Source organism: Macrobrachium rosenbergii, chromosome 51 (assembly GCF_040412425.1).
Source record: "Macrobrachium rosenbergii isolate ZJJX-2024 chromosome 51, ASM4041242v1, whole genome shotgun sequence".
Classification (NCBI taxonomy): Eukaryota; Metazoa; Arthropoda; class Malacostraca; order Decapoda; family Palaemonidae; genus Macrobrachium; species Macrobrachium rosenbergii.
The window spans coordinates 73102427-73116805 of NC_089791.1; positions in this window are offsets into that span (position 1 = coordinate 73102427).

Genomic DNA, 14379 nt, shown 5'->3' on the forward strand with positions numbered 1-14379 from the left:
TTACTTGTTATTTGGGTTCTACAGTTGTCCTCAGCAATTGTTGTTATGGATGTAGACCCAGTGTTCGTAATCACTGATGTAGCCACTATAATAATTCAAATAAAAGAGTTCAGATGTTTTTTAATAAACTTATATTTCAAACAGTGAATGCAGACAATAAAACATTTTCTTACAGAGTATAATGATGAAAAGAGGTCTTAAGACATTTACGATGAGTAATGTTAATTGGCTATACAGGTATGAGGGGAGTTATTGATTATATGTAACCTTTACGAAATTGCACCGTTCGCAAGGTGTATATGATGTTTGCATAATCACTGGTGAGCAAAATATCGAAAGAAAATGAAAGTGACTTTTCTAGGCTTTATGATCCACAAAAGATGACGGAAACCTAGGGTTTCAGTACTTCTGAGGCTTTTTTTTTCAACTGTCGCCATTAAAATTGCTAGGTATTTTGTTAACTCATGTTCTTTGTTTTTCTTTGCCTTCCCCTGTTTCTTTTATTTATAATTAGAACTATACGAGGTCTCTGTATTCTCTTATCCAGGTAGTCCGAATACTTGATTGTTCTCCTATTTCATATTTGTTTGTAAGTTTTCGTCTTAGATGATGACTCAATTGTCTTGCCTTTCTTTGCTAAATGCCAACTCCGCTTGCCTTTTCAGTCTTAAATATTTTATATGCTGTTGTGCGTGCTGGAACCTCTTATATTTAGGGCTTACTCTTTAGAGTTTGCTCTTAGATGTCGATTTCAGTTTGATATGCAGAACCTGAATGGGACAACAGATTCGAAATCCACTTATCTTTTCATGACAGATCAGTGGATAAGTCCACTGTCACTTCTGCTCGAACCCGAAAGACGTAGGTTCGAATAATGTCCGGGAAGATGCACTAATATATAATTTTGGGTTAAGTTATCCCCAAGGTAAAGTGAATTCTGTATTAAAAGATATTTTTGAGATGCTTAATGTTTGTGTAAACTAAAAAAAGGGATAAAAAGAAACGTATGAATTAATGACGAAACTATCATATACTTACATATATATATATATATATATATATATATATATATATATATATATATATATATATATATATATATATATATATATATATATATATGTATATATATATATATATATATATATATATATATATATATATATATATATATATATATATATATATATATATATATATATATATATATATACACACACACACACACACACATACATATATATATATATATATATATATATATATATATATATATATATATATATATATATATATATATATATATATATAATTCAGAGAAAATCTTGACTAAAATATTTGGAGATTGAGTCGTGAGGCATTTACTGCATGGCCATGGAATTCCTACAGATCTGGTGAACTGAACGACTAAGATTATAAAGTTTTCGAATAAGTGAATGACTCCAAGAAAACAAGATCAAGGATAAATCCCGTCTACAAAAGTCTTCCAGAGTGCCAGCCATTTCAAATCGACCTAGTTATTGGGGCCCTTCTTTCCAGTACCTTTTCTCAGCCACACTCCCTGAATTCACACCGAACCTTTTGCCATGATATTATTCTTCATTCTCATCCGAGTCCAAATCTCCTCAAAGCACTCTGACTCATCTTTCCGCCTTCGATCAAATTTTTACAGTATCCTAGCCGGATCTCTTACTTTTCTCGCTACTTTGAAAATATCTAGCATCACACATATTACAATTATTTATCTCAAGAACCTCTGTTTTTTCTCTCACGTGCTTTCAATATTTAAAAAACCCTTTCAACACAATAATTTTTAACTCTAAAGTCACCCTCTAAAATGCTTTAAGAAATAAAAATGACTGATTTTTATCATGTTCGTATGTATTAGGTATTCATGCATTAATATATGTGTATGTACTATATATACTGTATATACACACACACACACCTAATACATACGGGCATGATAAAAGTCAACTATTTTTATTTCTCAAAGTGTCATCAGGACGGAGGTCTAATAAATCAACAAAAGTAAGACGGGGGAATAGAAAACAATTCTTTGGTATGTAAAATAAAATCCGAAGGAACTTCAAACAACTAAAAATTGACGTAAGATTAAGTAAGAAAATGTATAATATTAGTAACGATGTAGTCTGAAATAGTTAAAGTGAATGAAATGCAAAAGAATTAAGATGTGTTATAAACACAAAGGCTAATATAAACCAAATGTAGAAGTAACAAAAATAACAACTCAGTTAAAGTAAATGACTTATAAATGGGGCATAATGCAAAGACATTCTGAATAAGGGTTTTACTGAAGGTAATTTCAAACGTAAACAGCCTGGAAAAAAAGACTACAGACCAGTCGACGTTTTCTTCCTAAGAATGCCAGTGGCAAGCTTTCCTCTGAAAGAGAGACCAGAATATGAAGGGAGGAGGAAATGTGTCCTTTACATTGTCTCCTCGTGAGCAGACTGATATTTGGAGTCCATCAAATCTAAAAATAATTTAGACTAGGATTTTTGCCAAACTTTTGACGATCCAATTTATAGTTTTTTTACTCTTGTGTAAAGATGGATAGCACTTATCATTTCAATTCTGTTATTTACTGCATAATTTCATTCCTCTTACTGCCATATATTCCGTATTTTTATCATCTGTAGATAACATAATCACTGATGATGCAAAATGTGGAGGATTCCCCAGTGCTTGGCTGTACCTGATGCCGTAATAAGAAGTAAGTGACTTATATATCGTAATCATTATCGTCGCCGCCAACCCCTTGCGACACAAAGAGCCTCTGAAATTCCACGACTGATGTTCTTCCTGGCCTTTATTTTCCCCAACCCACTCATCGCCAGCCTCGTGCCTCAGCACTTATCAAGAAGGTCTTTCACAATCATAAAGAAAAGAAAAGACGCAACACATTCTCATCGCAGTAACAGAGTTGACAGGAGGTTAAAAAAACACATATATACTTATATATTTGTGTGCGTGCGTGTGTCAGCCCTTTTCATTGTCCATTTTATATATATATATATATATATATATATATATATATATATATATATATATATATATATATATATATATATATATATATATATATATATGTCAATGAAAAGGCAATATATAAATATATATATATATATGTATGTATATATATATATATATATATATATATATATATATATATATATATATATATATATATATATATATATATATATATATATATATATATATATATATATATATATATATATATATATATATATATATATATATATATACTGTATATATATACACACATACATGCATACATATACACACATGTTAATATCTACTTTTTTCATTATCCAGCCATTATTATTGTGATACAACTCCTCTTGTATCCAAAATAAGAAGAAAAAAACGTACATGACTGACTTCATTATGGTCATTGCGGAAATGAGGTGGCTCTGTTTTTACTCGTGCGTGGGTTGGGCGCTAGGAAAAATTGTTTTTCTCCCTCCCACTTGAAAAGCGGTGATAGTCACAATTAAGGCAGGTCACTCAACCACTGACGTCGGGCGTGGGCGTGCGGGCGTCAATCTGTGACTGAGTGTCGACTGTCCCATTGGAAAAGTGGGCAGGGGACCTATTCCTTTTTGCCCTTCTTCGTCTCCCGCTCAAGACATCAGCGTCAGACACATTTAGCATCCGATGAGCTTGACGATGTCCAGGTCTGGAGGAGGATTTATACCGACGTCTGCTGTCTCCTTGGTCGGTCGCTTAGTCTTTTGTATTTCTTTCTTTGACTTCCCTTCATTCTGCTTAGTGGCGTCTTTCCTTGCCATTTTCAAGTGGTTAAGAGTTGTGGTGCTTGTGTGGCTATGACAAATAACAGGGGACATAGGAATAATATTATTGTTAAATAGTTTCTTATATTTACGAATACAGAACTCTGCACTTGAAGCGGTATGACTTTTCTTAGTTTATACTCATTTCCGTTCTTTCTTGTGTTGAAAATGTGTTTTTCCCATTTTCTTGCCGTAAGGTATCTCCATGTATTCACTGATTAATATGAAAGAAAACGTTCTAGTATAAAACTTCATCAGTACTCCTTAAGGTGTTTTATATCTGCTGAGCTATTTGCTTTTGCTATTTCTTTGAGCTTCCACTAAGGGTTCCTCAGTAACTCATTGGAGTTTTCCAAGTATCTTGTTTGAATATATCCACCTGTCTGTCTGCTATCGCCCTTTCTATAAAAGAATCTTGAGGTTTTAAACCAAATTAAACGCGATAAGATTTGATATCTGGGCGTCAGACGTTATTGCAGTGATATCGTTACAGTGTTTGTTTATTAGAAAGTCACATCAGTGAAGAAAAAACAGATGGAGTTTTACTGTAGAGCGAAAACAAAATATGATTTTTGAAGATTTGTCAGTTCCTCACTCTCAAAACGCGACTCTAGTTCTCTACTTTATCCATCCATTTGTATGAAGGGTAGAGGGATCTGTTATTAAACTAAGAATGGGTAGCCTAAGGCACCATTACATCGCCGACGATCCCCCCCCTCGATGTAGGACCACCTTGACGTGGTGAGGGGCTCTTGAACCCCAGGAATCTGTTCCCGGGTTTGAGTCCAAGAGTCCCATATACCATTATATATCATACTGGATTAAATTTGTGGAATTTTCCACTTTTACTGAAATTTATTGGACTCTTTGGGAGTGGCAGTTGGTCAAGGTTTCTATCCTTAGAAACTGACCAAAAAATATCAGCACCAACTTATTAAGCAGAGACTCTACGACTGAAATGTCGTTTAGAAAAATAAAAGAAAAAACCATTGCATATAGAAGTCACAACAAAAAGTCAGTCTGAAAATTATTTAACAATAAAAAAATATAGATAACATAAATATAAAAAAAAAAAAAACATGATACTTTGAACAGTTTTCAGGGTACCATTGTACTTCCTGAGAATAATAAGAAGCCAGTTGAAAAGAAAATACTATTAGACTCACTTAAAAAGAGATGCCCCAAAGTACAGGATTGTGAACTATATGATCTGCCAAGTAAACAGATGAATAAACAAATCTTTAAAAAATTGCAAAAATAAAATTTGAAGGTCAAGATCTACCTAAGAAAATAAAAATCTTAGGCCAAACCAGAGAAGTAAGACAATACGTCCCAAAGCCGCTACAGTGTAAAAATTGTAGTAAATATGGACATGCGAAAAAATATTGTCGAAATGAACCTGTGTGGGCGTATTGTGGATCTGAAGAACATGCCACACAATGGAAGTGTAGCGGACCAAAGTGTATAAACTGAGGGCAAGACCATCATGAAAGATCCAAAGTTCAAAATATTACGAGAAAAAACTGGAATGTCTGTAAAAGAAGCTACATTAGAATTCAAAGTAAGAGGAATTCAAGATCCGTCTAAGGAACGTACATGTTCTTCAATAACAAGAGCAATAATGAAAAAAAAGCATACAAATAGAAATAACGGAGCACAGAAAAGTAAGTCTCCAGAAGAAATTAATGCTTTAGAAATAAAAACTAAAACGGGAAAGAATAAAGAAACAGGTACAAATCGGATGGTTAATATTTTATCCAATTCATTTGAAATATTAATGCAGATAATAACACAGGAGGATGCTACTACAGAACAGACAGAAGGGGTCGTGATGGAGTGGACATTAAAGATAAAAAAAGGCCTTTGGAGAGAACACCTCCCACAACGAAAAAACCAACTATAATTAGAGCAACATCGGTTAAACCAAAGACAAAGGACATGAAAATAGAACAAAAACAAACTAAGAATATACCTTTATCTCCTAAAATAACAGTAAAACTAGATACAGTTCCAAAACACTGAAGTTAAAGATAACAATGACTATGTCAAGGGAGAAGAGATTACTCCATCACCAATAATTGGTACAAGAGCAAATGAAACAAGGAATGTACATGAAAACACATGTGGATGCAATGATTGTTTTGTAGAATTGTGCAATAACAACAAAAACACAATAAATGATGGTTTAACAAACATTATAAGAAATTTTATGAAATATAGAAAAAAAGAAACCGCAGACTTGAATACCCATGAAAAAGGTTGTATGTGCATTGAGCACTTAGTATATTACAAAGAAAAACAATTGAATGTCGTGAGTAAATTATTGGAAAAAATCCAAGGTGATAATATAAAAAAAAGAGAGTAAAAGTCGACCGCTACAATAAAATATCTTCAATTACTATATTATACAATGGAATGTAAATGGTCTGCAGACCAGATTACACCTAGGAGAAATACAACAATTACTGAAAGAGTACCACCCAATGATATTATGTTTACAACATGTCAACAAAACAATATCAACAATAGGTAAATATACCTTAGCGTCTACATCTAGAGAGGAAGAAGGAAGTTTAGGTACTACTATATATGTATGTACATAACAAAGTATGTTATGACACAATACCTGTAAACTTTACTGATCTGCAAACATCGAGTATTAGAATACGAATAAAAACTATAATTATGTAATTTATAATTTATACAACCAACCTAATAAAAATTACGACAATGACAAACTTGAAGAATTACTTAATGATGCCAAGGAACCTACATTAATAGTAGGTGATTTTAATGCCCACAACCCGATGTGGGACTGTAATTGTACAGACTCGAATAGAGCAGGAAGTAAAATGGAAGAATTCATAGATTCATACGACATGTGATGTATAAATGATAACAAAGTCAGCACATATTTTTCTAAAAAACATGGAACATTTTCCTCAATCGACTGAACTCTATGTACAGCAAACATAGTAGACAGATTGGATTGGAATACAGTTGATGACTTGCACACAAGTTATCATTTCCCAATATTAGTTTCATTATTACAAAATAATCCCTCAATATAACATTTATAAAGCAGGTTGGGAGCAATATGAATTCCACACTAGAAATATCCCACATTTGAATATTTAAAAGACCATAATGAAAATAATAAATTTCTTGTTGATTTCATTAAAAATGCTGCTGATAAAGCAATACCAAAATCAAAATCTCATCCAACAAAACACAAAGTCCCATGGTGGTTTGAAAAACTAACAGAATCAATAAAAATAAAACACCAAACTGGAAGATGATTTGATAATTTGAATAGAAATTTCAGTACAATAAATAAAACATTACCAATATTAGAAAAAAATTTACAGAAACTGACCATATTATTATTAGAAATTTATACATTAAAACCTGTACATAAGAAAATATCTGCAAAATTTAAAAGAGGAGTAATTCAAGGAAGAATCATTTCAAGGAGGAAATATGTATAAGAGCTCTCTAATAATACTCCCATGCAAAAATATCGGAAAAATTCAGGAAAGTAAATGGTACCCATGTTAAACCACCCAGACATGCCATAATAAAAGATGGAAAAAGAATACTTGATCCTAAAGAAATAAGGGTAATGTAATATGAGAAAATTTAGCAAAAGTAAGTAGTGACAAAAATTTAGATGAGCATTTCTGCACAAAGAAAAATAATATAGAATTAATAACAATAAATTTTGAAACAATAGAAGATATATATTATAGAAAATTTAATATGGAAGAGTTGGAATTTGCTCTGTTGAACAGCAATAACTCTGCTCCTGAAAGTGACAATATTTGTTTTGAAATGATCTGCCATTTAACACCTTTGGCAAAGACATACTCATTAGAGTTTTATAACCACGTATGGCTTCGAAATTTATTTCCTGATGAATGGCATAAAGCTATAATTATTCGTATCCCTAAACCTGGAAAAGATCCCAGTAATGTAAACAATTACAGACCAATTTCTTTAACAAGTTGTTTATGCAAATTACTAGAAAAAATGGTAAATGCTCGACTAACGTGGCACATTTGAGAAAATAAAATTTTGACTTCCACTCAATTTGGGTCACAATGTAACAGATCTACACTGGATCCTCTGTTTAACATGGAAGACCAGTAAAGGGCTTCAGTAAAGGGCAAGGCGATGGGAACTTCACGCTATGCCAAGCAAATGGAGTGGGTCATCGGTCAGGCCAGCATCCAAGGGAACATGTGATTGGTGGCCGGAGTGCACAAAGGGAAAAGTATACTTTGAAAGGCCACGTGGTTAGGAGCTAAGGGCATCGTTGGGCCAGGGCATGGCGGTGATTGTGGTGTCGACTCTACACCATCTCGTCCAGCACACGTGTGAGAGCGAACCTTGGTCTGGGTTTCGCTTTTATCTCCTCCTATGGGGCAGGGGACACGTCCAACACATAGGGAGTTGAGTCATGTTCAGGTGGTCTGAAAAGAAACAGCCAGACAGATTCACTTTTGCCTCGGAAAGGGATTACCTACTTAAAGGGAGTGGCCTACAATCGGTTTTAATCCCTTGTATTCTGACCGTGCGAAATATCGATCGGCAGACAGTAAATGAAAACAAAAGAAAGGAGGAAGCAATTTGCTAGTGAGTTCTTGCTAATTATAATAGCTCCCCACACAAGATGATGCACATGCCTTCATTCGGGTGTGAACATCGATATACAAGAATAAGCGGCAAATGATTTACATTACTCTACATTCTGCCTTGCAATGAACTTTACTCCTAAGGGTTTATGAAACTGCGACATTACTTTTAATAACATACTGGAACAAATTTCTTTAACAGGACACAAGGTAATTTCAACACTTGCAAAAGAGTAATTACTTTGGATTTAGTTACACATTGATAACTTTATAAAGTGACTCGAACAATGTGAATTAATTAGGATTATAAGATCAAGTATATGAGGCTATGGCAAACAAATGAAAAGAAAGGTTATTGTTCAAGAATTAAGATACATGGTTACTTAATTTCAGATATCCCCTAAATGCATGCGGTTAATACAGTCTGCCTTGAAGAGGCTGTATAAATGGTAAAACAGCATTTATTTTTGTAAATGGCATCCCCTTTACGTGATATTGTAATGACTATACATATTCGCATTGGTAATTGCTTAGCTAATAGTTCAATGCATCACCAACTTCGATAGTTGATGGCCGACCCTCACACTGAGGTATTTTGACAGTTGTATGTGAGCGAGAGTATTCACGAGTTTTAATTTGCTAACCTTAAACTACACTAATTTTATGCGTCCACTGCCCACACTCGGGTACTCAATGTTATGACGGGGTGAGCAGACAAAAGACATGGGGTCTAGGACAAACAGAGTTCTTAGAAGGAAGGGAAGAGGAAAAAGAGAGAGAAAAAAAAATAATATTAAACAAAAGGAAAAATTAACGGGATGTTACGAAGGAAAACGTGACCGCATATGAAGGGTGGACAGATCTCTCGGAGCTTACGAAAGGGGCATTTAAAATCACAAGGGTAAGAGTCTATGACTCATGATTCATTAAAAGGAAAGACAAATAAATAACAAAAGGAGAGTAAATGATATCGGCAGAAGAGCTGAGGGAAAAAGAGTGAGGGTTTTATTGTGTTATGCAGGAATTTATCGTCCCTCGCCTATAAATTATGGCCCAGACTATCACTTCAGCCCCAGGGCGAGAAAAGTGCACCCGAAGGCACGACTCCTTCAGGAAGAGCTGACACGCACGCCTGGTGCCAAGGTAGGGGCGCAAGGGCGTGCCACTTCCCCCTCTGTTATTCTTAATGATTTATCCCTTTGCGGGGAATGGTATCCTGTACTTAATTGCCTCTTGTGGGGATAATTTAGGAAAAGATTAGTAGCGGATGATAAGAGATAGAAGTTCCTGAGGAACGGAAGAAGATACTGGAGGAGCTGACATCCTCTTCTGGATTAGAGGTGCCAAGACCTTCGAAAAATGAAATGGTGGCACAGGTGCCAGGGGAGCTCTAGAGCTCTTTGTAATTTCACCTCGAACCTTTCTTAATGGGATAGTTGTCCTCGGCTGGGGAAGCGGAGGGCCCGAGACCGAAGGGCGGCACGGAGTGCCACCTGGACCTGCTGCTGCGACAGCTGACGCAGGAGTTTTCCGAGCTGGTTCTACCATGATCCGTCGCAGCTCTTGTAGTTCATTGGCCAAGTGAGATATAGCAGAATCCTGACTTGCAATTGCGTCGGCGACAGGGCTGAGGCAGACAGGGGGCGGTCAAGGGCGGCGTGAGCAGCTCACAGGTATCAATGACCAGCTCAGGCACGGGTTGCGAGGCTGCACCTTTAGGCGAACTTCCGCTGCGGTCAAGAGGAACTGTCTCTCTTACCGATGCTGGTAGCAGTGCCAGGCTTGGGGAAGAGAGGGGGTCCTGAATTGGATCCCTTGAATGGAGATCGGGGTAGTGCTCTGGCGCTGGCACTAGGGCAGAGTCAGGCACTATCAGAGGTTTCTTGTGCTCATCGGTCAGGACGGACGAAGCTTGGCACTGCTTGGTGCATGCAAGTGGCACCAGCAGGAATTTGGCATCTCCGGGAGGGAGATCTGATTGGGGCCCTGGCACTGGCACTGAGGCAGGGCCAGGCACTGGAATTGGATCGGGAACCAATTGAGGGGGCCACTGTACATCGTACTCAGGTGGCACTGGTAGGGACTGCACGTCCTCCTGGTACCCAGAGGGCGCCAGTCTTGACTGAGGGAGAAGCGGGGGAGGATTACTCACGCCCGAGGAATGATTCGGGGAATGTGGACCCCTAGATCGTCATGATTTCCGTGGGGATTGAAAGCCCTGTCCCAGGATGACATCATAGCCTCCGGGGAGATGGCTTGCTACTGCAAGATTGCAAATTTTTGATTGGTGAGGTCTTGTGACTCTCAATTGGACTGTAGGGAGTATCATTTTAAATTGATTTATTCCCTCGATCATGACGAGTTTTCGTCTATTGACGATAGTTCCATAGGGAACTCTGTCCCTTCGGATGAGGGAGATTTGTGCGCCTGAGTCCCCGAATGCTGTGACTCGGCGCGCGGGGTGGCTGCTTCATGGAGGGGCCACATATACGGGCCCTTCGGCGGGAGGGCCTAATGACTTGGGATTTGTGACGGCCAAGGCGACCGTGGGAGTGTTAGATTTATTATTGTTCAGGCATTTCACCCATGTGGGAGAATGGCCGTAAACCTTGCACACCGTGCAAAAGGTCTGGCTGAAGTCTTTCCGCACTGCCCCTGTGGAGGGCGCAGGCGAGTTATTGGGCGGTTTTCCAGGAGAGAGAGGTGCCGGTTTCTTGCTCCGGCACTGTTTGGAGAAATGCCCTGTTTTCTTGCAATAATGAAAAGTTAGGGCTTGCCTGAATTCCCATTCTTGTGGGAACTTGATCCTCCGAGGAGGGACAGGGATTTATCTTCCGCCCCATGGATCCTTCTTGAGGGTGGTGAGTTTCCAACATGTCTGCTATCCGGCAACACTCGGTGAGGGTTGCTGGAGCTTTTTCCACTACATGAGTGGCGAGGGCAGGAGGGGTGTAGCGCAGGAAATTCTCAAACTTAAATTTTTGAGTACCTTGACGGCGCTCGTGGCTCCTTCGGAATCGAGCCATTTTGCTAATACCCGCTCCGAATGGTACGCCCAGTTGGACCAAGTCTGGCCTGCTTCTCTTGGCTGCTCTCTCCAATGTCTCCTCCACCGCTCGGGGGTAATCTCGTATGCCTTCGTAACCGTTTGGCGTACGGCTTCCCAGTTTCCCCTATCTTTTGCTGAAAGGGCGTGGTAGGCAACGAGGGCCTTTCCGCCCAGGAATTTAGTGAGAACAAGGGAGAGTTCCGCGGGGGAGAGGTCGCAGCACTTCAGGGCTCGTTCGGCCCTTTCAAGCCAAACTTCGGGTTCAGACTCTGTCCATTTTGGCATGAGCGAGTGAGCTTGGCTGAGGGCACTCATTCCGCCGCAGGAGGGGGTTTGGCGTGCTGTTGTTCTAACATCTGGAGCTCATGGGCGCGCTGTCGCTCTTGATCTTCCCGTTCTCTCTCTCGATCTTCCCGCTCTCTCTCTCTCTCCTGCCGTTCCTTCTCCCATTCTTGACATTCTAAGTCTTCTCGTCTCTCTTGGGCAATTCTTTCTTTCTCCTTCTCCTGCTGTTCTTTCTCCTTCTCCTGCCGTTCTTTCTCCTTCTCCTCCTCTTGGGCAATTCTTTCTCTCTGTCTATTTGGACACAAACTTAGATGACACAAGACTTGTTACTCCTCACCCACGAGTAAGATAAACATTCAGAGAGTAGTAGATAGAGTGGAAAAAGCCAGAGGAAATGAATCAGGTTTAACGAAGGCAGATCCAAAACCAGAAACTTCTACATTGACTTGTAGATTGGTTCGTAGCTTGGAAGGAGTACATATGCTGCCAGACAAGAAAGAAGAATTAGGTACCTCACCAATTCCAAAGTCAGAACAAGTGATGCAATTCATAAACATGCTTTACATGATTATGAAATGAAATGCAGAATTGGTGAAAATAATCTGATTGCCTATGAAGCCCACTATCACATATCACAGTACTTGCAAATGAGATGCCACAAGAGCAAGTACATCTTGAGCATGATACATCTGCAGGAAACAATGCAGTTGATCTACAGAAATCTCCGTTTGAGATACTGACCAATATGATGCAGATGGGATTCAATAATGGAAATGTATATGGCATGGTTGATGTCACCTCAGCATATGCATCTGGACTGAGCAAGTCAGATGTGGATAATTTCGTGAGATTGCATCACCTAAAACATGAACTCACTGCACATCTTGGCATACCATGCGATCACAGGATCTGATTCCACAAGCCAGTTTAGTGGGTATGGAAAGTTGTCTACTTGGCAGAGATACAAATCTGATCCCCCAATCTTGGATACATTTGCTGATAATGCATAAGGTGCATTCGTAGATGCTGAGAGATTTGTCATCAGGATCTACAGCCCAACATTTTCTCTGTCGTCAGTCAGTGAGCTCAGAATGGAGGTGTTTCACAGGATATCTAATCCAGAGAAACTTCCACCTACTCAAGATGTCCTTCTGTTACATCTACAGAGGAGTCAACATCAGATGACAATTTGGCAGCAAGCTTCAACAGCAAAACCTGACATTAAGCCACCTGATAAAAGTAGTTGGTATCTGACTGACAGCAGTACCTTGGTTCCTTCTCTTATCACATTGCCAACCATTCCTCAAATGTGTTTTGAAATTCAAACATGTGGTTGCAAAACCTGGAAGTGCAGTACGAACAGATGCACATGCAACAGCAACAAAAGGACATGCTCACTTGGATGTGTCTGTCAAAACCCTTACAATTCCTCTCTATTTGATGAAAGCAGTGATGATGATAATGGCGATTAACAGAAAATTTTTGACTAGCTGAATGCAAATTCATGAAAAAACAGTTTCTGTACATACAGGTGTTGTCATGCTGTGCGCATTTCTTTTGCTAAACTGTAATTAAATAGTTTAACACAATGTTAGTCTTTAGTTTTGTTAAGTAATACGCTTAATGTCGTTTTCGGTGAGTTGTGATTTTGCCCTTTGAAAATCATTCGTGCCGTATTACACAGGCAAAATTTCTCAGAAACGGGACACATCACAATAAAAACTTTTCACTTCAGTGTTCAATTAACATGGTAGATATTTTTAGAATATTCTGAGGCCAGATTTTTGATAAATAAGGAAAGAATTGATGATTTTCTAACATTGGTTAAACAGTTGTGGAGCTTATCTTGAAGACAATATTATTGGAACTGAAAACATGAAAAAATTTGAAAAATAATGTGGATTTTCTTTTTTCAAATTTTGTTAGAGGATTGTCTTACATAAAGTTTGAGATATTGCGTGACTATATACCATGCTTACTTTTGTAAATATTAAAGAATATACTGAATAAAGCAATTGTAGAAAATGCTGTGTGAGTGATTTCCAACTTTGTCGTTTGACTAAGTTCAGCACCCGGAGAGGAGGTGACAACTCTGTTAAAATTGTGTTTTCTGGTCTAATGGAAACATTTAACATGGTTGTCAAAGTGGGCAAAAGTACAGGAACAAAAAGTTCCATATGGCCCAATGGCTCCCAGACTAAAACTACCTGCCAAAGAATCCTTGCGACTGTCAAGGTCGTCAACTGGCACAAAACAAAGAGCAGTTATCATTTTCGCATGTAATGCAGTGTCGGCATTGCTGATATATAAATGCGTGAGATCAACACCATTTAGCTGCTTTAGTAGATTTTGAGACATGAAAAAAGCAGCTTCTGACTTCGGCACTGGGGAAGGAGTCTTTCATGGCGGTAAAAGCTGCACGTTCAAACTCACAATTGATAACCGCAGGTCGTGCACTTGTAACCATCTCCTTTACCATCTCAAACATCCTCAAATAGGTTGCATACTGTTTGTTTTGTAAAAACGCGTACAGTACAGGGTGAACTCCGTTATTTTTCCTAACCATGAT